Source organism: Corvus hawaiiensis, chromosome 3 (genome assembly GCF_020740725.1).
Source record: "Corvus hawaiiensis isolate bCorHaw1 chromosome 3, bCorHaw1.pri.cur, whole genome shotgun sequence".
NCBI classification, from domain to species: domain Eukaryota; kingdom Metazoa; phylum Chordata; class Aves; order Passeriformes; family Corvidae; genus Corvus; species Corvus hawaiiensis.
In genome coordinates this window covers 92698415-92715937 of record NC_063215.1, presented here as the reverse complement: position 1 = coordinate 92715937, position 17523 = coordinate 92698415, and the positions used below count along the sequence as shown (strand labels likewise).

Here is a 17523-nt window from a genome sequence, read left to right as displayed (position 1 = left end):
CAGCCCAGGGCAACATGAGGGTGTGGGGGGCACTGGCAAGAGCGTCACTCCTTGGAGCCACCAGCAGCTGGGGAGGAGGAATGCTATCCCCTCTGAGCCAACACGGATAGACAGCTTGCAAAGTCCTGCACTGTCCCAGCCTTGCTGCATGCCTGAACAAAACCCAGTTTTGTGTCTTGCATGACACGGCACACTCTCCTCCCTAGGTGTGGTGGATGTCCAGATTAATTCTGGGTTTAGTGTATTGAGCTCCTTAGGAGAGAAGATGGAGGGGCCAAAGCATCCTCACAGAAGCTTCCCCTCAGAAAACCCAGTGCCCCTCATGTGCCCATGAGCAGTTTGTGTACCATGCAGCCGTGCTACATAAGGGCACAGCATGGGGACCCTCCCTGCAGGCCATAGCACAGCCCTGTGTGGCAAAGGTCAGCATATCTGCTCGTGAGAGGTGAAGAGATAAGTCTTAGTGCAGCATCCAAGTCCTTCCCATTAAATGGGGACAGTACAGAGTTCCTCCTTCTTAGGAAATGTAAGGTCCTCAGACCCTGCAGAAGAGGGGACCGCAGATTTAGTGACCAATAAATACATTCAACAGTTAAACAGATTATGTCAGTTGCAAAAAGATAAATAATAACCACGACACCTAATATTTACACACTTCTCCATACAAGCCTATTATTTTTCTCTAGAGGTGTACAAATATGACCTAACCAGTCACCTGAGGACACATGGTCAAAGCCTTGGCTTCTTGATGAACTGCAGAAGTCTTTTTAAGCGTGACCACATGCTCCAAAGTTTGTTGCATTGAATCTAGGCAACACAAGTTTAGGTACACTTCTGTAAATACCTTGAGATAACTCAGAGCCTTGTATTAATTTAGGTGGCCTTCATGACACCTAAATGTAGGTGGGTTTGTGAGACCTGAAAAAATGATACATACTAGGTTAGGGGGAACTGTAATAATTTTTCAAAGACCAGTAATTTACATCTAGATTATAAATTTTTGCTGCAGTTTCAATTTCATGACAGATATAAACTACCCAGAAAATAAACTATCTGGTTGAAGCAATGATCTGGATAGCATGCTAGCTATCACCTTGATACACAGTGAGACAGAAATACAGGAAGGATTTATTTGGAATTCATTTGGCATTACTGTAGGATTTTCTGCAAGGGAAAATATGCAGGTGTTTATGTAATTCCTTAGTTCTTTGAAGAGGTGAAATGTATAATTTAGAAAAAGCTCTTAGAAACACTTAAGAGAAAAATATTTTACTCATTACAGTAACTTCTTTTTTTCTAGATCATTCTTTTAGTCTCTTAACATATCTTAAAGCAAACACAGACTGCCAAATATTTTAATCAGAATACTTCTGATCTGTAATCTCTCTGACACAGATCCTGTCTTAATAAATCATTTCACAGTCTTGAAGAACCATTAGAAACAAACTACAGCATTTGCAGTCATGATATAAAGTTACTTGGCATTCCCGTGGGTGATATGAGAGGATAGAAAAAATGGTCAAAATTCAGTATTGATGTCTGAATATTTACAAATTGGTGGATAAGGACTTGATTTGTGTCATTTGTCAGGCCATGATACTGGAGCTGATCTTAAAAGCTAACATTAAATGTTATGAGAGAATATGATGAGGTGCATTCCTAGAGAAATCTGACTGAAGACAACAGAAATCACCCCACCAACATAATACGATTTGGCTGGTACTCAATGTTGTAAAATACACACTGGGGATATCTCAGACCTTTCACACACCAAATACATTTTGGACACTACTTTAGAGATAAATAAATCGGTATTAGTCTTATTTTGCTAAAAAGAACATTTACTGACAGCATCTTTTCATATCTTCTCAGATTTTATGTTGGTGGCAAATCTTGCAGGTGGGAGAGTAAATACTCCAGCAGACATCTGCAAAACATAATGCAGTTATATTCTGTTATTAAAACTACACTATTTCTAGTGTTTTTCATGGCATTCTTTTGCTATGTAACACTCTGCTTTACTAGTATCCCAATATGTCCCTGATCAATTTTTCATCATGATTACCTTTGCCCACCTGACTCCTCACTTGCAGAGTCCTTTTAGCCCTTATTTGGGCAAGTTACACTTCCCTTTCTGTCTTAACTATAATGGGCAATTGTATGTCAGTCCCTTGTAGAGAATGGACACTGCACCTGCACCTGAGCTCCCACCCACACAACCAACATTGGCAGATTCTTGTGGTTCACATTTCTGTTACTGTGCCAAGTTCTGTTCTGTCATGTGCTACTCATCTCCTCCTGTTTTCTCCTTGAACATGTGCTCTTTGCTTCTTCTCCTCAACTGCCCCACCTTCCAGAGCAGAAAAAGGAGCTGCTTCAGTGGACATGGCCAGAGCCTGTCCAGAGTGTTCTCTGAGTCTGCTCCCACACTACCGCGATATCTAACCCTAGCACTAACTTGGAAGTCCTACCCATTTCTGGGCAAAGCCTACTGCTCATGCAATATGCTGGTTCAGCAGAGAAGTAGCAGTCTTTGAAGGGATTTAGCTGAGTTCAAAATGAAATTTTTTTTCCCATTTATACATATGAACAGCTGCACCCCTGTTTTGACATCCCCGCTAGCCAAGACAGGAGAACAAACAGAAAGCTTTCCAGGAGTGGCCTTCAACAAAAATAACAAAACTGACTTAAATGGTTCAAAGCCACGTAGGAAGACCTGTCCCTTCCAAAACCTGGAATAATGAAAAAGAACAATCCTGGTGACAATATTATTTGCTAGCAAACAGATCCAAGCTCTGTGTGACTTGCAACATGTAGTAGTAAATGCAATAAATGGCAGCATCTTACTTGCAGGAAACACCAACCAAAAATTTAGTCCTAAATATTATTAGAAAATACTAAAGAATTTGAAACCTTTGCTTCAGATATCAGCATCACTAATTACTGATTGCACAGAAAAATCACATGACAGGCTTGCTAGAAAGGTTTTATAACCTGATTCCAAATGAACAGTAATAAAATGTGAAGAAAAAGTTTGAAATAATGAAATAAAGCAAGTTATCATCAGTCCCACTGATTTACATCAGTATTTACCCACCATGAGATGGTTGGTATTTAGGGAAGTTTTGGTAAATATTTTACTGACTCACTTCTTCAGGGCATTTCTGTTAGAAAGAGCCCTTGAAAAGGAGACAGTAGACATATTTTAGAGGAGCATGCAAAGGTAGTTGCAACAGAGGCACAGAAATAGAGATTAATGTGCAAGATTAATGAAAATTTAGATATCATCAGTTGTTTATCCAAAGTTTCCTTTCATTTAGAAACCAGGCTTACGAGATGATGTAACATCTGTCAAACCAGACATAACCATTGAACTCTCCCACTCCATCTTGACTCCTTCTGCTCTTTTCCTGTATTTCAATGCTAGGTTGTACATGAATAGAAAATTATTATTGTGTTTTTACAATTCTTGGGAGTAAATATGTCCCAGTTTGGGGAAATCCTTTTATCTGGACCCACTTACTCAGCATCACGACAATCCGGTATAAAAATACTACTTACACTTCCAGCTGCTGCCACTGCCTCACAAAACAGACCAAAATTTTGTACACAACTTTGACTCCTATGAAGTAAACATAAGTTTCACAAACAGTTTCCTTCCCACCACTGAGAGAGAATTGCCTATGAAATTCAGACTGCACAAAACCAGAACAAAACGCTTTGGAGGAGGAAGCCACTGTTACACCATAACTATTTGATGCTGCAGGGGGAAGAAGACATAACTTAACTTGTTCAAAGCACTTGTACTGAGCACCTTTTTCTTATCACTTATCCTGGGTAACAGACCTCATCCAATTGATCTTTAGTTGGATAAGTAATTTTCATGACCTCCTGGTCATTAAAGTGTTTTTCTCCTCTATCTGTCATTATACAGACTGAGGATTACAAAGTTTTATGAAGTCTTTGGGAAGGGGTTTTCCTTGCAAGCTTTTAAAAAAAACAAAGTATTTCATCATTCAAAGAAGGTGCAGTGAACTTTCATGAAGATTTTTTCTACTTTCCAGTGTTGTGGCTTTTTATTTTCTGCAAGGTAATACAAGCAAGAACAGTTTCTGGAAAAACACCTGAAAATACTGTGAACAGAATCACAGAATAATAGAATAAGCCAAGTTCAAAGGAACCCATCTGGATCATCAAATCCAATTCCTGACCCTGCACAGGATGCCCCAAGAATCACATAATGTGTCTGAAAGCATTGTCCAAACACTTCTTGAGCTCTGTCAGGCTGGTGCTGTGACTGCTTTCCTTGGGAATAGTGCCCAATCACTCTCTGGGTGAAAATTATTTTCCTGGTATTCAACATAAACCTCCCCTGACACAACTTGGCGCCGTTTCCTTGAGTCCTGTCACTGGTCACCACAGAGAAGAGATCAGTGCCTGCCCCCCCCCTTCCCCTCATGAGGAAGTTGTAACTGCAGTGGCTCCTCAATCTCCTCTTCTCCAGGCTGAACAGACCAAGTGACCTCAGACATTCCTCATATGGCTTCCCCTCAAGGACTTTCACCATTCTTTTGTCCCTCCTTTGGACACTCCCTAATAATTTAATGTCTTTTTCATACTGCAGTGACCAAAACTGCCCCCAGCACTCGAGGTGAGGCTGCCCCAGCGCAGAGCAGAGCTGGACAATCCCCTCCCTTACCGTATGGGTGATGCTGTGCCTGATGCTCCCCAGGAGACACTTGGCCCTCCTGGCTGCTGGCTCATGTTCAGGACATAATGTAAGGGAGGTAACATGGAGGAAGTCAGGAGATTGAGCTGCACTCAGGACTCTGTGTCACTTCACAGACACTGCTGTGATACAGCTAGCAACCAGAGATGGAGGCCTGTATGGTTTCTATTATATTATTGTCCAAAACAACACTAGAAGATAAAAAGACACAGCTGTGAAGTACACTGTGATGGGGTTTCAGAAAAATAACTCCAGTTTCATATCTCAGTTGGGTCATGCTCACACAACAGGAATAAATATTTTGTAATTGAATCAGCTGAACTGGACTTGTATAAACAAGACCTGATAAAGTTTAAGTTTTGTCTGACAGTTTCCAATGTTCAACTGCAGCTTTTTTCTGAGAATTTCCTATTCCTGGAATTTATGAATTTTTCATGAGTCCTCTGATGAACTGTGAACACATAATGGGAGATTAGGTGATTGAAATTAATTCTTGTGTCCAGTTTGGAACTTAATTAGCTTGGTTTCAAACACTGAATTGTAAATGTACTGAGAGTATGCTACTCCAAACACTAATTATTCTATTTCTAAATTGTTCTAGGACTATTCAATGTGTTTACATGCCTTGTTTACAAATGTCTCCAGGATTTTAAGCAGTTCAATTTAATAACCCCAGTAAAGACTAAGCTTAAAGGTCATCCATGTCAGTGTGATCAAAGTCTCTCTGTTCCTAAATGAGTGCACAATTCAGTGCAATGTAGCTAATACGATGAAATCAGTGCTGTCAAGTGATAGGCAAGCAAATCGCAGCCTGGGAGAAGGTCTAAAGGCAGAAGACCCAACCATTCCTCTCAATGTAATCCCAGTCATCCCACACTTCTGACTAGAATTCCCTCCCCCCCCCCAAAAAAAAAAAAAAAAATCCCAAATCCACCTTTCACCCAAAACAAGAAAAATGAGTCAAAAATCACTAGCAAAGGATGATGTGAATGCAGTAATCCATCTATTATTAAAGCACCTACAGACTGCCTAAGCAGAATCTCACTTTTTTTCCTTCCCCAGAATGGCATTTTTAATGTGAATATTTTTGATTGATTTTCTAGGAGGACAAAACCTCCACAAACCAGAAAGCAAATGTAAAAAAACCCCTATTTCAATATTTAAATTAAGCAGTCTTGCTGCCTATATTACTAAAATATAAATTATAATTTCTCATGTTTCCCTAGAAAAAATATGCATATTTAAATTTCTGGGTGCAAGGAAGGGCTTAGGGGTAAACGACTGCTGGAAAAAGATACACTGACCTAAAGGTAAGAAAAGGAAAAGTGAGGATGTATCCCAGAGACTCTTCCATTTCCTGTTGCCACTAAAGGAAAGGACAGGAACTGAGAGGGTTCCTGCCTGCTGCTGGCTGGCTTTGTATATTCCCTGGTGTTTCACTGCTTCAGTCTTGGCTCAGCAAGAGTTTTCTCACCCAGGCATCTGTGTCAGTTAATAGCAGTAAGACCAGAAAGAGATAACTCAGCAACATCAAGGCAACTCTCTTCTCTCTACAGGAAAGAAGATGTGGAATAGAATTAGATGCCAAAAAAAACCCTCAAAAAAACCAAAAAACAAACACCTCAAGCCACCTGTCCATCCACACTGAGAAAAATCTGTGCAAGGAGCAAGCGGATACTTTTCTGCCTAACAGAATAAGCAGATTTTCTAAATTTGAACACCTCTGACAGCATCATAGTTCATATAGCTGTGTTGAAGGAATGAGACTATGAAATCTGCCTGTGGCCATATCTGAGAACTCTCCTGCAAATGGCCCATGCCTTCGTTAGCTACCTCCTTCAGCTGGTGGAAGTGGGTGGCTGTGTGCAGCCTGCCTGTTGGAGTGGCCTCTGCAATGACCAAGCTCCATGGAATGCTCTAAAGGGCTAGGGCAGAGAAGAGCATGGCCCAAATGGGGACATTCCCAGGCACAGCTTAACTTATTACTGGTACTTACACAGCACTGATGTCTTTTTAAACTAGCATGCTATACCTGCCTTTTTCAGGAGGCAGTCACAAGTGACCAGCAATCCGGTTACAAACAAGAGGTGCTTGCAAGGAAAACTAGAGGTCTTCACTCTGTTGAGCTCAGGGACGAGCTGCAGGTTTTTGGGGGGTACCTGAGAAGCAGGTACACCTCAACAGCATCACAGACACCTTAACATGGACTCCCTATATCATCTTCTAATTTTGCTTTATGGAACTTTGTGTGACAACAATTAAAAATTCTCAAGGTCTAACACAAAAGTGCGTGTACTGCAAACAGCCTCTCAGCAGCTATATTTGCATTCATTGTTACTCCTTAACCTGAAACCTCAGGTTTAAATAACTGTCAGCTGATATTATCAATGTTTGGTTTATGAGTCATTCAGCCAGCACAATGGGCAGGGGAAGAAAACAGCACCTTTACAACACATGCCCTAATTTTTCTGCTGCCATGGGGAGCAGGAGAAGCAGAGAGGGCACAGGAAGGATTTGTATCCTGAACAAAAATATACGTCCCAGCCCAGAGTTCTACCTTTTAGGCACACATAAACTCATAAATCAAGTTATGAACAGAACAGCAGGAAAACAGCTCTGGGACATTAAACCAAATGTTTTGGTATAGTTTCAAGTTGCAGCACGAAACTTTCTGCTAACTTGCTTCCTATTTAAATTTGGTCCTTCACACAAACCACAGATTTCTGTAAGTTGTTTTTTTTTTTTCTTTTTTTTCCCCATCAGTGAGTCTCCAGAAATTGGAAAAGAGGGGAGGGAGAGAAAAATCACTGCTCTGGATTTGGTTTTATACAAAGGTCATGTAAAGAAGGAAATGTCTGCCCTCCCACACACACGTGCTAAGGACAGTTTTGCTAAAATTAGCCACTGGTGGAAAAAGCACAGAATCGAGCTGTTCTCACGAGTCTTTCTCTTTTCAGCAGAATTCTGCACCATCCCAGAGCCCAGCAGACTCAGCCTTGCCGGGTGTTGAGCACCTCGTCTGGCCACTGGCTCCAACAAAAGCAGCAGAGAGCAAGGCACAGTTGCCAGTCTCAGATTGCACAGATATGCCCAGACTAGAATCATCTGGGATGCATTAGACTGGGAAATCTCTCGTCTGTGCTAGCATACCTGCTTTTTATTCAGGGCAAGTGTCATTGAAACAAGATTTATATGTTTGACTGCACTGATAAAATTGTCTACCAGAATCTGGGTTGGTCACTCTTATCTCAATATTAAAATTAAATATTCCTATGAAAACTAGCCTTGACTTTTGTTGCACAAAGTAAATAAAAAACTATTTGTTTTGTTTAAAGTGGTGAATTGCAGGTATCAGTATAAAACATAAGGATTGGAGTGGAAAATTTTGCATTATGGCACTAGGTGATTATGTTTTATCTGTGCTGCAAAATAATTTTCGTATTCTCCATAAATTGTTATAGCTTCTAAACCTGATCACAATTTCAACAGTAACAGACCAAAAGCAGTATGCAAATACTGATTTCCTATCTCATGTTCAGGTCCTGCTAGCAATTGTTCAAGTACAAGCATATTAGATTTATGAGTGTTTCCTTAATCTCCATTCTTTATTCAGAGATGCGGACCCTTGCCGACACCTTTGTGATGCCTGGTTAACGTTCAGGGCTTCAATCTCTTTCTTGTGTTTTCCAGCACTTCCTTGCTTCAGCCAAATCAAAACCACAGGCAGCACTGCAATACTCAAATTTTTGCCAGACAAAAAACAGCCCCAGAAAGTTCCATGGCCTCCCTGTGTGGTCAGCTGGAGCAGGCAGACCCTTCCTAGGGGCACTTATTTTTACCATCACCACCCCCACCTCTCCAAAGTAACACACATGGGATTAATTGTCCTCTAGACACGCCTATTTAGCCTCATTGACTATAAACGGGGCTTAGGTGACTAAATGCATTTCTCAAAATAGGCAAGATGTATCTGTTACAGGAACCTAAGCCTCAAGGAAAAAAAAAAAAAAGAAAGAAAAAAATTACCTTCAATAAGAACATGGTCACCTTTTCCTTTAAAAGCCCTACTCTGTGGACCCCATGGGATCATGCACCAACTGGACACTCTACAACTGCCCTGGCTTCCAGTTATTTCTGGTGCAGGTCTTGTCCTTGATTTTTGACCTTTTGGAGCCCCCTTTGTGTTAGGTAACACAGCTCGCTCACTTTCCCCAAAATGCACAGGAGAGTAAAGCAGGAAAGTGAAAGCAATAGCAACATACCATCAGGTACGGAAAGAGTTAAAGACACAAGGAGCAGGAAAGCTGTCTTTCTTTAGGAACTCCTACAGTTTCAGTCACTTATTAAAAGAGGATTTATATTTCTGAAGTCAGGATCTGTACTTCCCCTCTCTGCCGAAGCCGTGTGTTTCTCGGCCAGGCTGTGATGAAAAGGGCCCTCCCTTGCCCATTGCCAGCCAGCGCTGACGCCATCCTGTTATTCTTTTTCACCTTGCACACATGTTGAGGCTTCTCTGTGGAAGTCTTGCTGAGACACACATCTCTTTGTCTCTTGTTGCTCTCTGCTCAGGAGACCTATTTTTTTAATCCCAGATTTCTTTGCACATTGCTCAAGCAGGAATGTTTCTGGGATTTCCGTGAAGGAGGATCCATACATGTAAATAATGCAGTTCACTAATGGCATCCAACCATCCATTAAAGCCAGAAGTCATTTCTATGGAGACAGGGCTGTACAGAGCTCTAACTAGGAGGTCTTGCTCTTGTTTGAAAAGTCAGACGTACCTAACTACAACTGATCCAAGCAGGAAGGTCAGGAGGATGGGCCACTTTTGCACCACAGCGGGATTTGGCAGGTGGATGTGGAACCAGCCACAGGGTGATTTAGCTGCAAGAGGCACCTCTCCTACCTGCATTTCTAGAGAAATGCTGCAAAGGCTCAGTGTCTCTCAACAGTACTTCTCCCTATTGGAAGGGAGAGAAGCAGAGGCCATCCTTGAGGCTGAATTTAAAGACGTGGCTAGGGATTGTCTAGATTTTTTTACCTGCTGGTATGCATTCTTGGCTGATCTGTGCACGTCAAGCATAGATGGCTACAAAGGAACTCCTGCAGCCACTTCCCTTTCCCTGGCCAGGTCACTTCCATGTATCCCACTCTGTTCTCCCAGTAAAGAATGAGTCTTTCACAAATGGGCATCGCCATCATTTGCCAGAGGAGGTTGAACTAATAGGCAGCAAGAACGCTGCACAGCAAAGACACAGCGAGCACTGCAGACCACTCCCAAGATCAGCTCAGATATGATGCAGGTGCAGCCACAGGCTTTCCTTGTGGGAAGGAGAGAAAATTGGATAGCTGTATGTTATGTGTCTCTGAGGTTTTTAGAGTGACGAGAATAAAGTGAAACAAGATTAAGAGGCATGTTAGGCCGTCTCTGACAGATCTTTTCCACTTACTGGGAAGAGTCTCCCACTGACCTCCTGGGAGGTTCTGAGCCCCTGAGGACTCCACAAAGAGGCTAAAATTTTCAGCCACAAATGGCACTGTTTTCTGAGCAAGGCTAAGCTATCCGGGAAGGTATCAGTGCAGCCTGTTGCTACTGATACTGTGAGCAGAAGACAGAAACAGTGGATCTTTTGTTTATCAGCCCTCTACAGTGTACAGCCCCTTTGCGAATAATAAGTCACCTTTCTGCAATTCTCATACAGTGCAATGCAACAGTTTCAAGTCAGCTCAGTTAAACTGAACCTGTAATCAATAGGTATCAGTGAGTTAAAATAGTGCTGATAAGAAAAATGTCTGTACAAGGAAATTCTGAGGAGCACGGTGCAAGAATAAGTTAAACCAGGGAGGACATGTTCTTTCTAATAAATGCAAGTTACTTTTGGCTGGTCTTCAGATCTCAGGTTTACTGCTCATACTATGGAAATCATTATATCACCTTATCATGGGCTCAGATGAAGCAGAGCTTACTCATGCTTGCAAAGCATTTACAGATTAGAGAGAGCAGGGCCTGTAAAACCATAAAGAATACCTTGTTATTATTATTATTTGACCAGAGCAATAGGGAAATAGGCTTTAAAAATGCTTCAGCTCATTAGTTCATAACTATCTTTTAGTAGCTAGAAGTTTAGCTGACAATCTAAAAGCAAAAACCAGCAAGCTGCAAGGTAGCAGGTTCAGACTTCGTTTGTCTCAATATAGGCTTATTTTTTTGCCCCTACCACGGCTGGTAATTACTTTTAACAGTGTTTTTAATCCAAAGGGAAGAAGTAGATGTAGAGGTAAAGGTAAGAAGTAGGTGTAGAGGTGAAGGTAAGAAGTAGACGTAAAGTAAAAGCAAATGGATCTAGGACTCATCCTGAAATATCTGTGTCCCAAAATGTTACCCTCTAGCCCACATCCCAAGTTGCTATCCTTCTCCCTGCATAAGCTTTTGGGGTCTCATTAATGCACCAGGCAAGTCTACACAGCGGAGGGCTGTTAGAGATCCTGAGGTAGCTTTGAGGAAACTGGCTTTTCTACATGGTGCATTGCAATGCCATGCACGGATGCTAGCTTAGATCCCAGAGGCAATACAGCCTTGTCTGTATAGCAAAGCACCCACACTAATTAGCCCTGCCCCTGAGGATGTTGCAGGAACGGAGCTAATTAGGTATGCTGAGAGGCACCCCTGTTAATTAGCCCAGGGAGAACAGAACAACACTAACAGAGCTTCCGATCATGGCATTAGCTCAGGGATCTCTATAGTGTACTTGGCTGTGTAGCATAGCTGAGCCCACAGCTCTCTTGAGCACCATCCGAAGAATCTAAATATCTTCTTTCAATCCAGCCTCACCATCTGACCCTGCTTTTGCAAGTATTCATAGTGGTGTTTTTCTCTTGATGGTAGGAAAATTAAGTAAATAGATTCAAGAGAATGAAGGAAAAAAGCCAGTAAAAACCACACTACAATAATCAAGTGTTATTAAATTCAGCTACAGGTAGCGACATGCCTGTAGGGAAGCACTGGATATTCCTAACCCGTTTTGATAAAAGGCATACTCTGGATAGTGGTGCGTGTTTTGCAAGCAGTGTATCTCTAAAGGTACTGTTAACTCAAGCCAACTCAGTCACAAACACAGATTATGATATACTAAGTTGTAGCCATGCAAGATTTTCCATTACAAGTTCAGGGCTGGATGAAATAATTTAGGCACAGGTACACACCTAGGAAAGATGGGCAGCAGTTTTATGCCCTTCTTTCTTCCCTGGCCTGCCCCATGCATTAACACAGGGCTGTTCTGGCTGCTTCTCCCACCTCCTGTCTGCAGCAGACCCAGCTCACCAAGGACCACTGCCCATACTGTGCACAGCACATGTGAGGCTCTCACCAGCACCAAGCACTGCTCACAGCTATGCCTCAAACTCCCAGGGTTGCTATACAACAGCACAGGGGTAAACACCACTCTGTCTCCACTACAGCCAGCACAGATAGGAGGAAGGTGATGTGACTATTGTTAAGGGAACATTTCCAAATATCTTTCCAGCCACTATATCGTAGGTATATGTAAAAAGGCTGAGTTTGTGCCTTTCAGAGAGAAATGTCTGTGCTTTGTGCCGTTCCAGGAGGGGGTTTTGTGGTTCTTATTTTTGCAAAATGGAGCACAGTGATTTCCAATTACCTTCCAGGCATGTGTGCAAAGGCACCCATTTCTTTCCCATATGTTTCAGAAAAATGTTTTTGCACATGGGTAACTTCTGAATAGGACATAAGCCCTTAAGTCCTGGTTTGAATTCTTGATCAAAATGCAAAAATGCATGGTGAAACTTTAAATCAGCCTCAAAAGCTTATAACGTGAATCTGCTGGAACAGTTGAGAAAGCCAAAACTTTCAAGAAGTGGATATTAGGAAATCATAAATACTAGAGAAGGCAGAAGTTTCTTCTAGAATTAATGTGGTTGCACTAGAGATAATACTAAGGTTTCTTCTAAAGATTGCTACATTTTAGGTATATAAAAGCAAAAAAAAATCTGGCTCTTATCTTTCAGGTTCACAAGAATTTATTATTTTGATACGAAGGTGGGGGAGGTATATGCAATATATTTGAAAATCAAAGTTCAGTATTTAATCTTTACCTCTTATCCTTTAGAAAAAAAATCTTTAAAAGTATGGTTTATGTAGCTTTATGATAATTGTCAAAATAATATAGTGTCCTATAGCATTTACTAATGCAAACTGGTATCTCACACAACCTTGACTTTACAACAGAGGTTCTGGATGTATACCAGACACACAAAATGGTCATTAACTTGATATGATATGAGAAAGGTGTTGAAGTGAATAACTTATATAGTAGTAATAGTGGTTCTGTCTACTGACATTTTATCTTGCTTTTGAATGGCAAAAAAGATACTTTAACATGCCTTGTCTCTGGGCAGCTTTAGAGTGCCCTAGAAACTTCTCAGTTTCAGAGTTCAAAACAGGCCCCCTCCATTTATACTTGGCTGGTGCTCAGAGACCTAGAAAATAGAAGAGACTGAAATCCTAGGCAGGAGCATCCCATAACTCTATAAAAGTTTATGCTGTGTCCCAAAATAATGAAAATACCCCAACTCTGTTTCCAGCTATATAAATAGCTCAGATTTTCAGCTCTACTGCCAGAACTTGGCTAATACCCTTCAGTTTGTTTGTCCAGTTTTACATCTACCAATAACTATTTTCTCCACTTCTATCTATTCAAAACAAAACCTGAAGCACAAAGGTTATCAACTCCCCAAACCTCTTGTGCATAGATAGACCCACAAGGTCCCTGTCAATGAACAACAGCTAATCATTCATTCTCATTATACTGGCACATAAATCTTCTGAGTGACCAGGGAAATGGGAAGCCTGCTACCCTCATAACATTCCTTGCGTGCCTGCTGAAGGCGTTGTGTCTATACATTGCCCACGACTCCCAGAAACGTGGAGTTAAGAATAATTCAAGAGACATAAGAAGGACTAGGAGGGAAGGATAACCTGCACATAAGCTTTGCCAAGAAGTCCTCAAAACTAATTAATTGACGTGGTTATGAAAACAAAGTAAAAAGCCTGTGATGCTAATCAGTCTTATTTCTCAGAGGCTGACTGGCCTTAGTATAGTTTCGCATGTCATCAAAAAAAAAAGAAATTGTGGTTAATACAAGAGCTCATAATCTTATTCAACTTGAGAGCCCTTAAAGATTTTCTAATGGATTTTCTACGTAGACAACAGTTTCATGTTTCTTGAGGTATTCTGCACTCACCTCTTCCAACCACTCACAGAAACTAGAGGTCCAGCAGACAACAAGCTGACATTCACAGAGATACAAGGTCATCTGTGAGACAGAAAGGTCAATCGAGTGGCCAGAAGTGTGTCCGGGGTGTAAACACGGCATTTAGCAAAAACAGCATGGTCCAGATCTGCCTGACGTGTCCATACAGGCACGGCCAATTCCTTTTGTGCAAAGGAAGAGCTGCCATTTCATATGAAAAAGCATAAACCTCTATCTGCCCTCCAAACTCTAGAATTATAAATAGTTTGAGTGACAAATACTTCTGTCACAGTGTTCGGGATACCTTCAAAAGATATTCCCAGCACTGTATATGACTAACCAAAGCCTGGCAAAGTTCACCCTTATAAATATATCCTGGATAAGCCTGTTGGTTTGAACAGGAATTTGTGTGTCTGTGTCTAAAGGAAGAAAAGAAACAGGAAGGTTGGTCATGTCAGTCACTTGTACATTTTTCAAGCTGATTGGTAGAGTTTAATATCTATGCTTTGACAGTAATAAGAGCACTGAATTCCTAAATGTTGTGTATTATGTTGCACAACAGGTTTTATCACAAAAAGCTGAGTAGTCTTGATGAATGAAGTTTCACATGTTACTGTTGAAAAAAAAATTAGACATTATTTGCATAGATTGCATTAAGTTGATTGTTTCCCACCCCTCCCAAGTATCTCAGTACCTTAGAAATAAATTATAGTCAGAAAGTTATTAAAATAAAATTTTTAAAAAGTCCTGAAGTAAATTTCAAACCACAAGACAAAGCAAACAGCACTGTAGTCTATTTTCAGACCTCCTCAAAGTTATTCATATTCTAGTTGTCAAACAATCATACAACTCCCAGACATCTTTCTTTTCCCTGAAATCCTGCTATGGAGTCTTCCACAGACACATTAAATTATTTCCTGTTCAATATGTTAAGAAAGAAGAAAGAAGCAACCACCCTTGACTCACATGTGTTTCTCTTTAAGAAAAAGGGTCTCCACAGTTCAACAAGGCGAATAGTTTTCTGTAAATGAAGTCATGCTGAGATCTTTAAAGCACCTAGGATTAGAAAAGCAGTATTGGTAGCAATGGCATTGTCACACAAACTAGAAATACTCCTTCTCACCCTGTTTTTTTAATTCCAGCCTTCCTGGGACAGTGTCTCAACCTGTACAAACCAGATTCTCTGCTAAATTTACAACTGTGTTGAGAAACGTGTCACTGCAGAGAAGCACAAGGAAAGCTGTGTGAAATACTAAGGGTTTAAATGCCCTTTCAAAAATATTTGTTGTCATTCTGACCCAACTGGAAGAAAAAGGGAGACGAAACATTTGCAATAGCAGCTTGCCTGTGTTGGTAGAGCCTGAATATGGGATTTTGCCTGGTTTATTTTAAGTCTGAGCAGCTAGCAGCTGGAGTATGTCCCACATGCTAACACTTGGAATTCCCCAGGGAGAAGGCTTGTTTCAAATGTCCACGCCAGCCCTCCAAAGCTGGTCGTCTTTGCGCTTTATTAAGTTTATGTACTCCATCCTTGCCTCAAGTCTCGATGGAAATGCACCTATTCTGAACAACTGAACGTCCTTGCCAGCTTCACGTGGACTGGTTTTGATTTAAATGCAATCTATGAACAATATCTACTTGCACACGCATACACACCCCAGGCAGATACTGAACAGACGCAGCCTTACAGACTTACACAGCAGCTGTGACAACAACTGATGTCACCTCCTTTGCAGAAATTTCCACAAGCGTCTTCCAAAGGCCAAGTTAAATGAGATAGAGCTTATCAGTTTCTTTAAAGTGCTCTGGATGAGACCAGTCCATGTGACCCCCTTCCTGGCCACGGGGGTGTGGTATGTCACAGTTCCCCTATCAGCTGGCACATGGTGGTGGGAGATATGAGACAGCAGAAAAGTAGTAGTAACAACATCACCCAGACTGCTGAAGACAGAGCGAATACGCTGAGTAACTTCAGTGTGTGCTCACTTACTTTCTGAAAACAGGTGGAGGGTTTTCAGCCCTGACTTCTGCTTGCACATCCTACTCGGCACAGATGGGTGGCAACGTTGCCAGCTATGCTTTGGAAAGGCTATGGTTCGTTAGCATCGTATTAACGCCTTTAGCAGTCAGTTGCAATTTTTTTTTCTTCATGGACTTATCCCTTCTTTTGCATATTCTGTGAATAAAAAAGAAATTACTAGCAAGGATGTTTTTCCAAAAGCACTTGCTTAAGATAAATTCCCTGCCTCAGTTCTTGCAACAGAAAGATTAGAGAATTTCAGGAGATACACTCTTCAGTTTTACTGCTGAAACTACAGAATGTTTCCTTCACTCTCTTTAATTATTATTAAATAATCAGTTGTAAAGAGTTCATTTTTAAAGTTTCTCACAATAATTACTTTTAGTCAAAACACCAACTAGCCAATAACATATTAACAGAAACAAATATGTAATATTTGCAAAACATCTCAATACCTCATACTTGGTAGGACAAAAAGACTTCTTATTTGAAGTAAATTAAAAACATAGCCATAGTGTTGAACATTGCATTCAGCAACTTGCAGTTTTCACCCCAGGGCTCACCCAGTTTCTCTACATGGGCTTTTTAACACAAAGGACAGCCTTAAGCTCTTACCCCAAGCTAGTTATCATATTTTGGTTAACAAATGTTGGTAATGCAACAATTTTCTTTGTGAATGTGCGCTTTCAATCTCTGAATTCAAATTCTTGCACCAGCATAGTTGAAGTCACACTAGATCACTTGAGCATGTCCCTTGTAAATTGTGCTATTGGTGGAAGAGTTTCTGGAATACAGCAGCACGATGTAAAAGTTCTGGCTCTAGCACAGCAGTGAAATATAGCTATATAGTATATGGAAGTACTGAAGAATTTGTGGCAACAGCACCAAGAGAAGTTGAAATTCAGTCTTATGCTCCATTCCCATACTCCTCCTCCTAGCCCTTCTACTGAACGTGGAATGACAAAAGTTTGGGAATTTTAAATCAGATTTTTTGCAGTTCTGCCAGATTGCTCCAATCCTACTGTCATCTCACACCTGTTAAAAATCTCCCTGACTCATCTAGCCAGCTCACATTGGATGAAAAAAGCTAGCTTGCCTTCACCCATTTCTTCTTTCAAAGTTAGGTATCTGCAGATAGAAAAATAAGCTTTCTGGGGCACAGACAGCCTCTCCTATTTCAACTGTGGTGTACCCAGCTCAAAATTGTGGCTGGAACCTGGATGTTAATGTCACCTTAAATAATAATATTTTTTCAGGTGCTGGCCAGAGTTTTAAGAGATAGTTCCAGCAATAAGCATATCGGAGCAGCCAAGACACAGCTGCTCGAAACAGCAACGTGCAGTGGTTATATATGCAGTGAAAAAAGACCTCCTTCAAGGAAGCTATTGAAGACAGCTGCAGATCGGTCCTTCTCAGGGTTCAGGAGTTTTTTTCATCTTCTGTAAGCCAGCCCTGGGCACGACTTTAGAAGATGATTAAACCAAAGATTTGTGTGTCATTACAC

At 41.1% G+C, this 17523-nt stretch overlaps 1 long non-coding RNA gene across 4 annotated transcripts; it reads right to left on the bottom strand.

The window, feature by feature from the left end:
• Positions 1 to 436: 436 nt before the first annotated feature.
• On the bottom strand, positions 437 to 15909 carry LOC125324077. 4 transcript variants are annotated; one of them, XR_007202792.1, is made up of 7 exons: positions 15696 to 15909; positions 14966 to 15055; positions 13991 to 14062; positions 6034 to 6279; positions 4700 to 4920; positions 1850 to 1927; positions 437 to 542 (listed from the first exon to the last, which is right to left on the bottom strand). It is a non-coding gene; the product is annotated as an uncharacterized LOC125324077 (long non-coding RNA). The 4 variants fall into 4 exon arrangements; XR_007202789.1 differs by lacking the exon at positions 13991 to 14062 and having other exon boundaries at positions 15696 to 15905; XR_007202791.1 differs by lacking the exons at positions 4700 to 4920; positions 13991 to 14062 and having other exon boundaries at positions 15696 to 15900.
• Between the last annotated feature and the right edge of the window lie 1614 nt (positions 15910 to 17523).